This window comes from Anolis carolinensis, chromosome 2 (genome assembly GCF_035594765.1).
Source record: "Anolis carolinensis isolate JA03-04 chromosome 2, rAnoCar3.1.pri, whole genome shotgun sequence".
Classification (NCBI taxonomy): Eukaryota; Metazoa; Chordata; class Lepidosauria; order Squamata; family Dactyloidae; genus Anolis; species Anolis carolinensis.
In genome coordinates this window covers 225,240,262-225,255,926 of record NC_085842.1, presented here as the reverse complement: position 1 = coordinate 225,255,926, position 15,665 = coordinate 225,240,262, and positions in this window count along the sequence as shown.

Below are 15,665 nucleotides of genomic sequence, written 5' to 3'. Positions count from 1 at the left end.
CATTCTGTATCTTTGCATTCGCTGGTCCCATGGTTTGCAATGAAATATGGGAAGCATTGAAGGATGCTGTGCCCCAGTTGAGCTACACAGCCTCACTGGAAGTGCACCTGTATCATTTGATGTACAGCATGGGACTCTGTGGCTCAACTGGGGCAAAAGCTACACTGAAAATGATTTGTCTGATGAGGTCATAAGTCAAAAGCAAATTCCTGTGGCCTCTCCTAGCTTGTGTTTTTTCTGTTGTGTGTCCACACATGTCCTGGTTTTCATTAGTGATATTTTAGAGTGTATGCTTATAGCACTGAAAAACTATTAGAAATGAACTGAACTAAATTAAGTAAGTTCCCATATTCAATGGATCTACTCACAGACACCAAAGAACACAGAAGTGGCAAAAAGCAGCTAAAACTAATTCATATGTGTGGGCCCTGTGCATGGCATTATGTTCATGAATTGATAGAGTCAGAGTTCAAGAAAACAGTAAGGAGGAAGACTATACTCTGCATGTAAGAAGCTGAGATACTGGACAAACAGAAGTGCTTTTTAAAATGAGGTGTGTACATTCTGTTAAGTGCTTAGATGGATGTTGGATATTTGCAGCGGAGTGCATAAACCAATGCAAGCAGCCATCCAAAATGTTTAGATTCACAGAGCATAAAGAAAACTTACCAAGATGTGATTGCATGGTTTATCTCACAGCAATCCAAACTGCATGAACTCTGGAAGACTGCAAACAAATTTGATTTGAAAAAGGCTTTGCGGAGGAATGTTGTTTGAAAGTTTTTACAAGCTTTATATTCCAGTCACCACAGTAAATAGGCAAGAAAATACTTTTCAAATCACCCTATGAATATGCTACTAAAAACAAATAGAAGTAAACATATTTGAATGAAATCTCTTCCCTACCATAAGGAGACCCTTAATGAATCTAAGCATTGTGTGTGTTTATTGTAGCTGACAAGGAAAAAGGACAGAATCAGAAATTGATGAAAAAGAGATGATAATGCAGTGAGAAATATTTCCATAAAATCTTTTCAGGTTGTTGTCCTTCTGATCTAGTCTGTTATTTTTGTGTTTATATGGAAGCAAGTCCCATTCAGTGCAGTCAAGTATACATAGGATTGCACTTTTGATCTCTGAATTTCCCTTTTCTTCCCTTTCTAAACATGGCATGGGTTTTGCATAAAGCCACCAAGTTTGTTTTTTAATGCAACATTTTTTAACATTTGTGATATCCTTTATTTCTTTCCACTGGAGGAAAAAAACCTGATGGAATAGATGGGAGTTAAATTAATTCAAAATAATAATTTTGTGTCATCTTTAGCTTCTATAGATCACCTTTATAGAACTGTGAAGTAAAACCTATTTGTATGCTGATGCAAGATTTTCCAGTCCCTTAGTTATTTTACTTCTTAGATTCAATTTAAGTATTAAGACTTATGACAATAATCAGACAGTCCCGTTCATATGAAGCTGGCTCTATATGTTGCATAAACAGCTGCCTTTTCATTAAGCAAGATGAGGCATATGGGGCAGAGATCTCTCCATGTGGCTAAGGGACTGGAAGGTTCACTCTTTTTCTGTAGATAATTTTCTGCCCAATTTCTCCCTTCCCCTAATTATTTATTAAACCTCTGTTTATAGTGCTAATTAATGAGTTTCAGAGAGTTCTAATGGATCTCTGTTTGTGTTTCCTTTCAATCAGCTATGTGTCCGTTTGACAGCCCAATCAGCTGATCAGCTGTTTCAGGTTTTTTAAAAGGGATGGAAATCAGCTGGAGCAGTCTCCACATGGCGGAGGGAAGGAAAACAGGTGTTTTCTGGCATTCAGGGTCACCCAGACATGCAAAGATCCACATCTTTCAGCCAGAAACGGCCTAAAAGGGCCCTTTTTATCTTGCTTCCTATCTGCCAGCTCATTAACCTCTCCAGCTTCATCTATATTTGAGGAATCGTCCTCAGAGAAGCAGCCCCTTTCAGGAATTTGGCCTTGAGGCTCCGCTAAGGCAAGCCTGTCAAGACCATCATCCCCACAGGCCCAGAATTAGACACAGGTCCAGGCCCAGAAAACCCGTTGACATCAGGCACTAACACAAGCTGAACTATAACAGAACCAGTATATTCAGGCTCTGTTTTTATTATTATGTTTATTTCTATCCCATTTTTTCTCTCCATATGCAGACTCAAACTGGCTCAAAACTAAAAGCATTGGAATACAACTTAAATATACAAATATTGAAATAGTATTAAATATAATAATTAAAAGCATATAGAATCACAGCAGCCCCTGATGATCTTAAAAACCTTCTTCTTTAAAAGTCTGCCTAAATAAAAAGATTTTAAGATGCCACTTGAAAGACAGCAGGGAGGGGGCCATTCTGGCTTCCCTGGGCTTTTATTGCCGTCAGCCTCTTCTTCCCACCATACACTGCCATCCAGCCCTATAGTTGCACAATAAAACTGGTATTGGTTTCTAGGGAATCACCCAAACAGATTGCACAGGCCTCTTACTATAATCTTAGTCATAGATTAAGCCTTGTTGTGTGTAAACAATTACGAGGTGATGTCGCTGGTCTAAAATTACACCAAATGAACAGTTATTAAACTCAAGTGAATACATTGTTGTTATTTAAAACATTTTGGAATAGGAAACAATTGTCGCTGTCTATGAGAAGAAGAAAAAAATCCAAATCCCATAGTAGGATAAAGTCCTTGTTTTCACTTGACATTGGTTAAACTATTGCTCAGAAATCTGCTTGACCGATATACTTGCAACCAGAATTGACTACTATAAAAAGCACTGATGACATGGTGCTGGTCATGACTTTTACTTGATCCCAATCAAGTACAGGTCAGTCAAATATATTTAATCTCAATCAGATGCTGAAAACTAGAATAGGCATTGATCTTGTTTTATAAAAGGGCCATTGTCGTCGTCTCACTTGTTTCGTCATTTTCGACTCTTCGTGACCTCATGGACCAGTCCATGCCAGAGCTCCCTGTCGGCTGTCACCGCCCCCTAGTTCCTTCAAGGTCAAGCCAGTCACTTCAAAGATACCGTCCATCCATCTTGCCCTTGGTCGGTCTCTCTTTCTTTGATAATGGTTTTGCTTCTTGACAACTGTTGTTGGTGGGGAAAATGTCTCCTGGCTGAGCACTTTATTTTGATTCTTTCAAATATTTGCTAAAAGATTATTAGGAAAACAGATGAGATGTGCGAAACAACTGCGGTTCACAAATTTGGTTCATTCATAAGATAAAGGTAAAGGTTTCCCCCTGACATTAAGTTTAGACGTGTCCAACTCTGGAGATTGATGCTCCTCTCCACTTCTAAACTGAAGAGCCAGCGTTGTCCATAGACACCTCCAAGGTCATGTGGCCTGCATGACTGCATGGAGTACGATTACCTTCCCACCGGAGCAGTACCTATTGATCTACTCACATTTGCATGTTTTCAAACTGCTAGATTGGCAGAACCTGGGGCTAACAGTGGGAACTTACCCCCGCTCCTCGGATATGAACTGCCGACATTCATAGCTGCACCAAAAGGATAATAAAAATGTTCAAAAACTGTCAGACACCTTCCCACCTATATTTTTGAAGTATTGAGAAACCTTGACATGAAGAATACAGGTCTAATGAGAATCTCTAAAGTTGGTGAAAAATGTATTTTGTGAAAACATTGTTTGAAAAATTCACACAGTTGTTTTGCACCCAAAACTACATTTTTCGAATATGAAGGATTTTTTTCTGCACATAAAACAATATTTTTATACAGATAAAACTTTTCACTGCACACAAAATGTTCTATCTGGGGATTTATTCTGTACAAAAGGCACATTTGATTGATTGGTACATAAAACAACATTTTCTTGACATTGCATTAATTCTACAGTGTAGATGCACCTTGAGAATAATTTAAGCCTGGAAAATTTTGATCTGGCACTGTAAACAGTGCTGAACGGCAACCATGCAGCAGTGCAGCATTTTTAAGTTGCCTTGAGTGATTATTGTGAGGTAGAGGGGCTATAAATAGAATAAATGAATATCTTATTTATTTGTTTATTTAAAACATGCATCACTCTGTAGCCAAAACTTACAGTAATGCACATATCATAAAACTGATACAATAATAAGATAGTCAAAGGTAGGGAACATTACTCTTGAAATCTTGAATGTCCCCAGAGATGTTTGAAATATGATACAATAAGGGCAGAAATTTCACTAGATCCCAATACAGCCAACTTTGGAGTGATTTGAGGATAGTTATACCTCTCACAGAAAACAACGGGAAGGCCTCCCACATACAAAGCATCCTCTGACTGTTGGAGACATAACTGTTTCAGAAAGGTGGGAAGTTCTGAGATATCAGCATCTCCCTATTTCATTTGCATGAAAAACATGTACTACAGATTGCTTCTTCCTAATAGAAAAAGAGTTTATATACAATTTGTGGTAACATCACACAGAGGCTTTGCTCAGAGGCATCGTTCCCACTGTGCAATACTATAGAGTTATCTTTAAATGACTCCCCAGTCCCATCAGTAAACACTAGAATCTTTATTTTCTAGTGCTTTCTATGACACTTAGAGGCAAGAAAATATTTTGTTGCTTTGTCACTCAGAAAAATATTTAATGGTGATGTCACATTGTTCAAGGTTGAACAAGCATATGCATAAGTAATTTCTTGCCCTCAACCAAAAGGTGGGTTTCTATAAACATCTATTGCTATGGCAGACACCAGAGCATGAAATAGTGCTTACAATGCAATTCCCTCTGGACCTTTGAAAGGGAATAGTTACATAGCTAAGCAGTAGCTCATTTTCTAGATGGCAGCTTCTCGGAGGTTCTATATTTTATTTACAGCTCACACTGAGAGTGGATTTTTGATTGAAATATAATTTACAGAATGAAATATATTTGACTGTCAAGAGAATGAAAGATGCAAATATTCATAATGGAAAAGGTTTCTAAGGACAGAGAATGTTAAAACTGAAAGGCAGTATTCCTATTTTCATTCTTCTGTTCTCTTTGTCTTCCTTGTCTTTTCCAAAGAAAGTTTATTGAAACAAACTCAAACTTTCTCAAATCACAGTGAATCACTTTGTGCTTTGCATATAAAGATGACTGTTAACAAGAAATTATATTATAACTAAGGTGGGTTTTGTGTCAGGGCAGAAAGATCATGTAGATCCAGGATAGGTATCTACAGTCATTTATGGACCCAAAACCAAGATGATCTATGGACAAACTTCAGCTCTCCAGGTGTTTTGGACTTCAGTTCCCACAATTCCTAACAGCCTCCGAGCCCGAGGTTGTTAGGAATTGTGGAAGCTGAAGTTCAAAACACCTGGAGAACCGAAGTTTGCCCATGGCTGACCAAGACTCTACACTTGGAAGACAACCATATTCAGCTACAAGTGATACCCTCTGATGATGAGAATGGTGAATATAATTTTTGAAAGGACAGCAAAGTAGTTATTTGAGTGCAAGTGGCAAGTACATTGTATGCAAATTCAAAAATCTAGATCTGGAAATAAAGAATTTCTAATGAAACAACAGAAATGCTTAACAAAGGATTCATACATCCACAAATGGGCTCCACAATTAGCACCAATATGGTTCATAAGTCAAGCTGCATCACTGCCATCTTCTGTCTTGAACCAACATAGGTTGTCTTGTACCTGCTGAGAATGTAGTACAATGAATACTATTGCCCTGAGACTAGAACTGGATTTTGTCTATAGAAAAAGTGTGAAATGGCAAACTCAGTAAATGAATTTTGCTAATTGTCAGAACTGAGATTTAACATCATGTTTGAGGTCAGGAAATCCTTTGATCTGAAACAAGCTACATAAATATAAATATTATCCTGTGCTGATATTTGCAGTGTAACACTCCATACACTTCTTCAGTACTGTATTTCAAATGAATTTATTTGCTTTGCTAAGTATGAATACATAATGAAGGCATCTATGCTCTATCAAAATATGAGCTAAATTATAAATTGTTTTTAGGGACTATTTGGTCTCCCTTGTGAGGGCTGTGTTCCCTTGAAAGTAGAGAACAGGGCCGTGGTGCTACTGTTCAGCAAATCTCAATCCATATGTGGGCATAACTACACTGTCCTGGAGCAGTGCTGAATCTGAAGAGCGTGACCAGATAAGCTGAGACTGCATCAGCCCCACTGGGCTGTCACCTTGTCCTTTATTTCCCAGTCACCATTCCTTGCTAGCCATGGAGCTCTGCCTGAGTGCCTGGCTGATTCTCACCACATTTGTTCATGTAAAAAATAGAGTGCCCATGTGACTTGCAAGAAGGAGGGATGATTTTTGCAGGAAAAGGATTATGGGGACACAGGATGGTGTAGGTCTACACGAGATTGGACTGAAACTACATCAGGGATTCTCAAACCTTTTAAGCAGAGGGCTGGTTCACAGTCTTTCAGACTGTTTTTTTTTTGGGGGGGGGGGGGAGAGAGAATGAATTCCTATGCACACTGCACATATCTTATTTGTACTGCAAAATGTGAAATAATACAATATTTAAAATACAGAACAATTTTAACAAATATACTTTTACTAGTATTTTGGTGAGGTGTGTGGGTCTGCTTTTGACTGATGAGATGGTCAAGTAAATTATTGTTGTTGTGTGCCTTCGAGCCTGCGCATCCTCTCTTCCTCCGCCATCACAAGCCTGGAGTTAAACTGCTGGAAGAAACATTAACAACTTTAGATATGCAGATGATACCACTCTGATGGCTGAAAGTGAGGAGGAGCTGAGGAGCCTTTTCACCAAGGTGAAGGAAGAAAGTGCAAAAGCTGGGTTGCAGTTAAAGATCAAGGAAACCAAGATTATGGCAACCAGACTGATTGATAACTGGCAAATAGAGGGAGAAAATGTGGAGGCAGTGACAGACTTTATATTTCTAGGCGCGAAGATCACTGCAGATGCAGACTGGTCTTTACCTTTACCTTTACTACTTGGGAGGAGAGCAATGGCCAACCTCAATAAAATAGTGAAGAGCAGAGCCACTGGCAATGAAGGTCCACATAGTGAAAGCAATGGTATTCTCCATAGTAACCTATGGATGCGAGAGGTGGACCATAAGGAAGGCTGAGCAAAGGAAGATAAATGCTTTTGAACTGTGGTGTTGGAGGAAAATTCTGAGAGTGCCTTGGATCGCAAGAAGATCCAACCAGTCCATAGTCCAGGAAATAATGCCTGGCTGCTCACTGGAGGGAAGGATATTAGAGGCAAAGATGAAGTACTTCGGCCACATAATGAGAAAACAGGAAAGCTTGGAAAAGATCATGATGCTGGGGGAAATGGAAGGAAAAAGGAAGAGAGGCCGACCAAGGGCAAGATGGCTGGATGGTATCCTTGAAGTGATTAGCAAAGTAAAGACTTTCTGTATATATTTCAGATTTCAATATTAATGTCAAAAATACATAGTATGATTTTACATAGGATTTGTGCTACATTAGAACAGTAAAAGCAAATATCACTTAAGTAAAATAAACATTAAAATTTAAATAACCAAAAAATTAATATAAGGTGTAATATTTATACTGGCTTGACCTTGAAGGAACTGGGGGTGGCGATGGCCGACAAGAAGCTCTGGTGTGGGCTGGTCCATGAGGTCACAAAGAGTTGGAAGCAACTGAACCAACAACAAGATCAGGGGTCCTCAAAGTAAGGCCTGTGGGCTAGATGCAGCTGTGCAAGGTCATATACCCAGTCCCCATACTAAACTGTACAGGACCTGCCAAGTGTCATCAGGCACTTGTCTCGTTCCCTCCTTGTGATGGAGGAGGAAGGGAGGGTGCACAGGATGCCGCGAGTCACCTTTCATGCCTGCTGTTTCACCAGTGCTTGTTAGCGAAACTGGCTCAAGGAGAGGTAAGTGTAAAGAGGTCCTTAGAGTCACCTTGAGTCTGAAATGACTTGAAGGCACACAACAACAATTTACTTGACTATCTCAAGCTAGACCACAGAATTAATGTATTTTGAGACCATTTTAACTGCTGCTGTAGTTTGGTGAGGAACCAGCATTTTTTTGCAGGCAAGACCAAAGATCTTGTACTACTATAACTTCTGAAATCACATAGCATTTACCCATGGAAGTGAAAATAGTGTCAAAATGCATTAATTCTGTGATGTAATGAAAGATCAAAATGTGTAGTCCACGCACTGCTTTGCCAGAGAAACAAGATATGGGCCACACAGGTGAACAATAAAGAACAAATGGTTTATTTTTCTTGAATCCAGAACAACATATGTATAATATACTCAGCTGTACCAACTCACATAATGTCCTTTTATGAGAGATTTAAAATAGTCTTTTCTTTGTCCATGTAGATAAAATTCCTTCCAGCAGCTCATGAAGCAAGAGCACACTTCAAACTCTGTGTCTTTCTCCCCACTTCTTCCAACTGTCACTATGCACCTGTTTAGCTCAGGCCTGAACAAAATCGCAACAGTATCAAAAACTCCCAGGCTTACCAGCTCTCCAGACATGGCTCAACCAATATTTTGCAGTTGATACACACCATTAAATGATTTCTTACATATCACAACAAATTCTACAGTGTAGATGCCTCCTAAGGTGGTCATGCAGTTGATAGAGAATTGCAGTTATTATCATTGATTGTTATTGTTGTTGTCATCCAACAATGCTGGCATGCCTGCAAAAAATTAAAAAGCAGAGTCCCCTGTCCTCATTTTTGTCCTTCTCCTCCTTCTTTTGCCTCCACCTTTCTATTTCTATAATTGGGGGTGTAGTAAAAGACTTCTCCTGAGAATCTTTTGCACACAGCTATTTTTTTTAAAGGTGGCTTCTTGGTTTAAAGATATTTGTACCAAACCTTGTTACAAGTTGATACTGGGGCTCCCTCCTACTGTTACAGCATTCTTATTTCTTGTGGACAGTTATTGGGTACGTAAAGGGTACTGAATACAATGCAAACAGAACACTGCCTGGTTTCTCTGCACCTGTTAAAGTCACTGAGCAGAAACCTTTCATGAATTTTTATAGCCAAGGCCAAGGCAGCTGTAAGCATATCTCCAGCCAGAAAGGATACCAGGCTAAAAGGAAAATTACTGTGCAACCAATTAAACACACCTGGTGATAATAAATTTGCCTTTGAGCCTCTCTAAGTAGCTTTGCTTTCTGTGGTCCCATTAATAGTTTATTTTCTGGTCAGGTGCACTATTGATTGTTCTACACCGAAGCTATTTCTTCCTCATTAGCTTCCCAAACTTTTCTTTGCCTCAATTTTCCTCCGATACAAAAGCTGCATGAGATTAGGTGAGACTTGTTGCTTAGCAACAATCCTATTCCTATAACAATAACGGCTACGCATAGTGTATCAACCTTGTTCGGGAAGAGGTCAGATTCATATTTTTCCCACCACGCAGTGCCTCGTCCACCTTTTGCTTTTTATGGGATGATTAATACAAGGATTTGCTTTATAGAAATATTGTGTGAAGCACAAGCAGTAATTTCTGCTTATCCTTGTATGAAAAAAGTAGATAGCTTTTTATCTCCATTGGTAAGAAAACAAGGAAAAATGGAGGAATTGTGACCATGGACAATATGACTAGTAGAATCCCTTTATAAACTCCCTGTCTTTTTAAATTACTTTCCAAAACTATTTTCACATCTAACAAGGGGGTAAAAGGTACTTCTGGCAATATTAGGTGGTTTGCTTTATTATGCCCAGCTGGATTAAAGATCACAGAAATATTGAAGGAAATATTGCATTACTTCCTGCATTGTTCAAGCACTTTAAGAAAAAACCTTTTGGGTTTTGGTCTCTCTTCATTTCATTTTCTTCCTTCTTTTGCTGGACATCAAGCTACCCTTTTTGCTAAAACTTGGAACAGAAATAAATGCTCAGGATGTTCATGATTGTATTGAGAGTTTGAAAACCCTGAAGTTTTCAATGTATTCTATAAAACGAGGAAATTTTCATCAAAATCCTACAGATCAAAAAGGTTCTTTGAAGGAAAGGTCTTGGGTGTTTCACACTAAGGACATTTATACTGTTATAACAGTTAATTATGCCAAAAGAAACTTGAGTTGTAAAATGAAACTTAAGTTTCAAATGAAGATTCTTTGATAAAATGCAGTGGGAACAACTAAACTGACCACTTAGTGTGAAGGGTCAGTGAATCAGTTGTGATGCAAAGTGCTGATTCAGCATAATGTGGATTAAAGCTGTTTAATACAACCTTAAACTGTATTAATCAAAAGTGCAAATAGTTCTGAATTCTCCTCCAGAAGCCAGAGCAAACTGATTTCAAGCTCAGGTAAAGAGTTGGGTCTATGGGGAGATGGAACTGGCCACAACTGTTTACATGACCAACCCATGTCTTCTGGGCTCAGGTAGGCTGAGGACAAGGGATAACACTAACCATCTACCCCTACCTTCTCCTTTTCATTGCAACCAGAGGGTGCAACACGATGGTCACTCGTCTCCTGAAGTCATGCTGGCTGGAGTGAAGAGGGGATCAGAGAAAGCAGAGAGGGAAGTATGGTGATTCCTTTTCACTCATCACATGGGTCATGCTAGAGATGAATGATGGCATGACATGTTGCACCTGCTGGCTACCAAGATGAGCAAAACAGAAGGAGACAGTAAGGGTGGCCATCCAGTTTGATGCTACTGAATGGTCAAACTCTCTTGCCTCCACAGCAGGTTTCAAATCAGCCCTGGCATAAAGGTTTGTATACATCCACTGTGATGATTGCAGAACCTTGGTAGCAAGGGAATTTGTTTAATGCTAGGTTACTACTATATAGCACAGTTATGAATAAAGAAAAATGTGAGCAACTTCTAACTTTCAATCCCCAACCCCTCAACTCCAGAAAGTTCTTCCATCCAGCCTCCAGGCCCTACAGTGTGAGCTGGTTTGTGTTATCAGCATCTCTCCCACTCAGGGCCTCTTAATGTTTACAATTCTTGACCTTGGCTATGGAACTCAAATATGGATCCGTGGCATACACCCAGTGATGTAGCTACCTCAGAAATCAGACATGGGGTACTATAAAATATAATTATAAGTGTTAGAAAGAGGGAACATTTCATTTCATTTTAAAATAAGCCTTTGCAAAATAATTGCAAATTTCCACATATTCAGAATGGAAAGAATGACTATTTGGCTGACCACATCCCCTTATACAAACCTGCCTGAGTTCTGAGTTCTTCAGGAGAGACCTTTTCTCTGTCCCACCTCCATCTCAAGCATGTTTGGTGCAAGTGAGAGAGCAGGTCTTCTCGGTGGCTTCCTCTCAACTCTTGGAACTCCCTGCACAGGGAAGTCAGAACAGCCCCTTCCCTGCTGTCCTTCCAGCACCAGGTTAAAACCTTTTTTTTTTATTTAGGCAGATTTTTAAAGAAGGTGTTTAAGATCTAGTCGGGGGTGGGGGGTGCTGTGGTTTTAACTCTGAATATGTTTTGATGGATTTGATGGACTGAATATGTTTAGTGCTGTTTGTGTTTCATTCTGTTTTAATTTTTGTGTATTTGTATATTTTAAATTCGGTGCTAATCCTTTTATGTCAAGCTGCTTTCAGTTCTCTTTGGTGAGATAAAGTGGGATATAATAATAATAATAATAATAATAATAATAATAATAAGAAGAAGAAGAAGAAGAAGAAGAAGAAGAAGCAGCTCAAGGAATCTGAATGTTCAAGAAGCCAGGTTTGATTTTTCTGTATAATCAGATGAATTTGAGTGCTTGAGAACTTTATTGCATGGTGCTTCTATCCCTCATAATTAAAGACAGCAGCAACATACCGGCATGGTGCCTGTCATCTTTTCACTTCCATAAAGTATGTCATGCAACTGCAACTCTTCAATAATTCATGTTCCTGTGGCCACATTTTCAGTTAGTGGCATAACACCCCCCCCCCCCCAAACACACACACACACACAACTCCTCTATTTTGCTATTCTTTTAGCTTATTTGGAAAAACAACAACACCAAAATTGCAGTAAGGACTGGACAATGATGGGAAAGAGTGGAAGAATAAGATAATCCTGCCCCCTGATTTTACTTATGGGCTGGCATTCTGGCACTGAAGGATATATTGGTTCATTACACAATAGAAGTGATGAGGCTGTGGCACAATTAGGGGGTGACAGACTGGCAATGGGTTGCACAAGACATCATATGGTAAGAACTGTCACCAAAGGTGATAGTCCTGCTTCAGGGCCAGTTTGCCAGCTTTGTGGTATGAAGTCCTAAAATCTAAATGCATGAGCTATTGCTCTTGTCTATATCTATAAGAATATTTGGGGATAGTAAGAACCTGAGTTTGAAAATAATCTAAAAACAAACAAACCTACCTCACAACCTCTGAGGATGCCTGCCATAGATGTGGGCGAAACGTCAGGAGAGAATACTTCTGGAACATGGCCATACAGCCTGGAAAACATACAACAAATCTAACATAGTACTCAATCTCTAGTGGTGATGTCTGAATCTGCAATCTGGTACAGTAGAATCTCACTTATCCAAGACTTGCTTATCCAAGGTTCTGGATTATCCAAGGCATTTTTGTAGTCAATGTTTTCAATATATCATGATATTTTGGTGCTAAATTCGTAAATACAGCAATTACAACATAACATTACTGCATATTGAACTTCTTTTTCTGTCAAATTTGTTGTTTAACATGTTTTGGTGCTTAATTTGTAAAATCATAACCTAATTTGATGTTTAATAGGCTTTTCCTTAATCTCTCCTTATTATCCAAGATATTCACTTATCCAAGGTTCTGCCAGCCCGTTTAGCTTGGATAAGTGAGACTCTACTGTACTTGTAAAGTTTTTCTAAGCTCCACTCAGAACTTTATTCTGGCTTGGATTTATAAGGGATTGCAAGGGTTTTTCAACTTTGTGGAAATTTGCAATCCTTTCTGTGTCCATTTATACACATTTTTACTCCTTTTTATTTCTTCAAGCACATGTTCATTGTGGAATGGAAAATCTGTAAATGTATAGGATTTGATAATAACACAAATTGTGTTCAGATCTGAGTTCAGTTCTAGGGATTTTCTATTGGTTAAGCTCATTGGCATTTGAGAAAAATAAACTATAAAATCTGGCATGGCAGATGGAAAGTAGGGAGTGATCTAGTTGTTACTTGATTAGATCTTTTCCTTTAAAAAAACCACTGAAATGTAACAGAGTTAATAGAAAATGCACAACATAACTTCCACTTTGATTATATTTTTATGTTGGTTAAAGTGAGGATAGGATACACACACGCACACACATATATATATGAATGACTCAGGTATAGCAATATCTGGAGGCTTCTCCTTGTGGTTGGAAATTGTCATGCAGTGACACTGTTATTTGCAAGAGATACACACAGATTTTTTCCCCTCTGACTCTAAAAATTTCCTTTCACCTGGTAAATAGCACATCTTTTCTTTAAGCCATGAATAATGTTTGATTCACTCTTGCAAGCACACATACATAGAGGTAGAGGGAAAGAGAGAGAGGGATGCAAAATTAGTGTTAGATTAGCCTCCCGCTTCCTTCTTCAGCACCTGTAATTGTGTGCGTGATGCCAGATCTTTTGGGAGAGTTACATGTAATATGACTGAAGGGCCCGAAAATAATGAAAGGTACCAGAGAGAAGACCTTTCAAGACGTGACTCTTCATCAGCTTCCCTGAAGCTGGAGCTCTAGGTGCCTTTCTGTTTGCTTGCTTCAATTATTATACAAAAAGCCCAGATAAACAATTTCATTCAGCAGTGCAAACATATACTTCAGGTTGGAAGAAAGAAGAAACCTTTTGAAAAAGACTAAAGCGAGCACTGCAGCAGTTCCCATTTGATACACAGAACAAAAGATGGCACTCTAACTTGGGTGGCATTTGGCACAGGGCTTTATGTTTGCACAATCTTCAAAAGAAATGAAAAATAGTAATTGTTGGTAGTCCTTTTCAGCTCATTCATGGCAGGAGAAAGGAGATGCTGAGGGTAGAACCATTTGGCTTGATACCTCTGCTTGTCAATTATCTACATTTTTGGTTATTTTTAAATGAAAGAAAATACTGTGTGCCTCTCAAGATCCATCTATATGTTAGAATCAATGCATTTTGACACCCTTTTAACTGTCATGGCTCAATGCTATTAAATCATGGGGTCTGTACTTGTATTTTGATGAGGGACCATCAAATTAGGTTAAAGCGGCTAAAAAACTTGGTAAAATCACAACTCCCATGATTCAATAGCATTAAGCTATCACAGTTGATGTAGTGCCAAACAGCATTAATTCTAAGGCTTGGATGGTGATTTCTTAAATCACAAAGCACTGACAACACATTAAGGGCTTTCACACACTTTCATGGACTTCAATTTCTAGCTGCCAGTTTGAAGCTAGCTTCAAACTGCACTAAATGGTCAGTGTGGCTGAGTCCTGAGTACAGAAAATTGAAAAATCCAAGATGACCTTCCTGAATCCAAGAATCCTGAATCCAAGATGACCCGGATGACCTCCCACAGATATATAAAGTTTTCCTAGTTTAGTTTTCCAATATACCTCACAACCTCTGAGGATGCCTGACATAGATTTGGGCAAAATGTCAGGAGAGAATGCTTCTGGAACATGTCCATACAGCCCAGAAAATGCACAACAACCCAAGTCTTTGACAACAAATCCAAGATGAATTGGGTCCATTTCCCAAAGTGCTCTGAATCAAAGTCAAAACTGAGATTGACAGGCAATGCATTTTGTTTCATCTAAAGATTATTGCTTTTCCTTCATTTTTCTCACTCGCGACCCAAAGTGGCTTATATGTTACAACATTAAGACAATATAGCTAAATTAATTTCCAATGTAAAAAGCACTAAATAATAAGTCCATAAAATATATCCATTTTGAACAGTTAAAAACACATTAAGGTTCCACACAGTTAAAAAAACCTCAATACATTCATTACATTTGTTAAAAGATGAAGGCTTGTTCAAACAAGATGGTGTTTGCTTGCAAGTGAAAACAGATGAGAGATGGCACGAATTGCATGTCTCTGGGAAGACAGTCCCATTGCTTGGGACCATCCACCAAGCAGGCTCTCTTCCAAGTCCTCACCAGGCAAAGTGAAAGCCTCCCCTGAAGATGGATACCCCATAATAAGGCAAAAGAACTAACTGAGGAGGGAGGAGCTAATTGAAGCTTGTACGAGAGAAGTCCTGCCCTATCCCCTCCAAGGCTGATGTGGCACTTAAAGGCAGTTAAATAGCCTAATCATTTTAGCTCCTTGTTTCATTACACAGCACACCCTCCCACTCTCAGTTCAATATGAACATTAGGCTGATTGCTAGGGCTGTGTAATTGATTAAAAAAAGTTTCAAAACTCATTACAAAATTAGGAGGGCTAACGTTTCATTTTTAAAGTGTTGTTAGTGAAAATTTCGTTACTACAATGAAACCCCAGGAGCTCTTTTTTCCCTCATTTTTTTACAGCTATTGCGATTAAACTTGTTATAATGGTAGAACACATTTATCGCTGTTAGCTCATCAAGTTTCATAATGTTTCACTTATCCCCTGGAAAGGTCTCTCAAGGCTTGGAGGTCTGGAAAGGAGACTTGGCCTTGGGGCTTGAAAGGGTGGTTGTCCTCCTATCCGAAAGTTGTATGGCA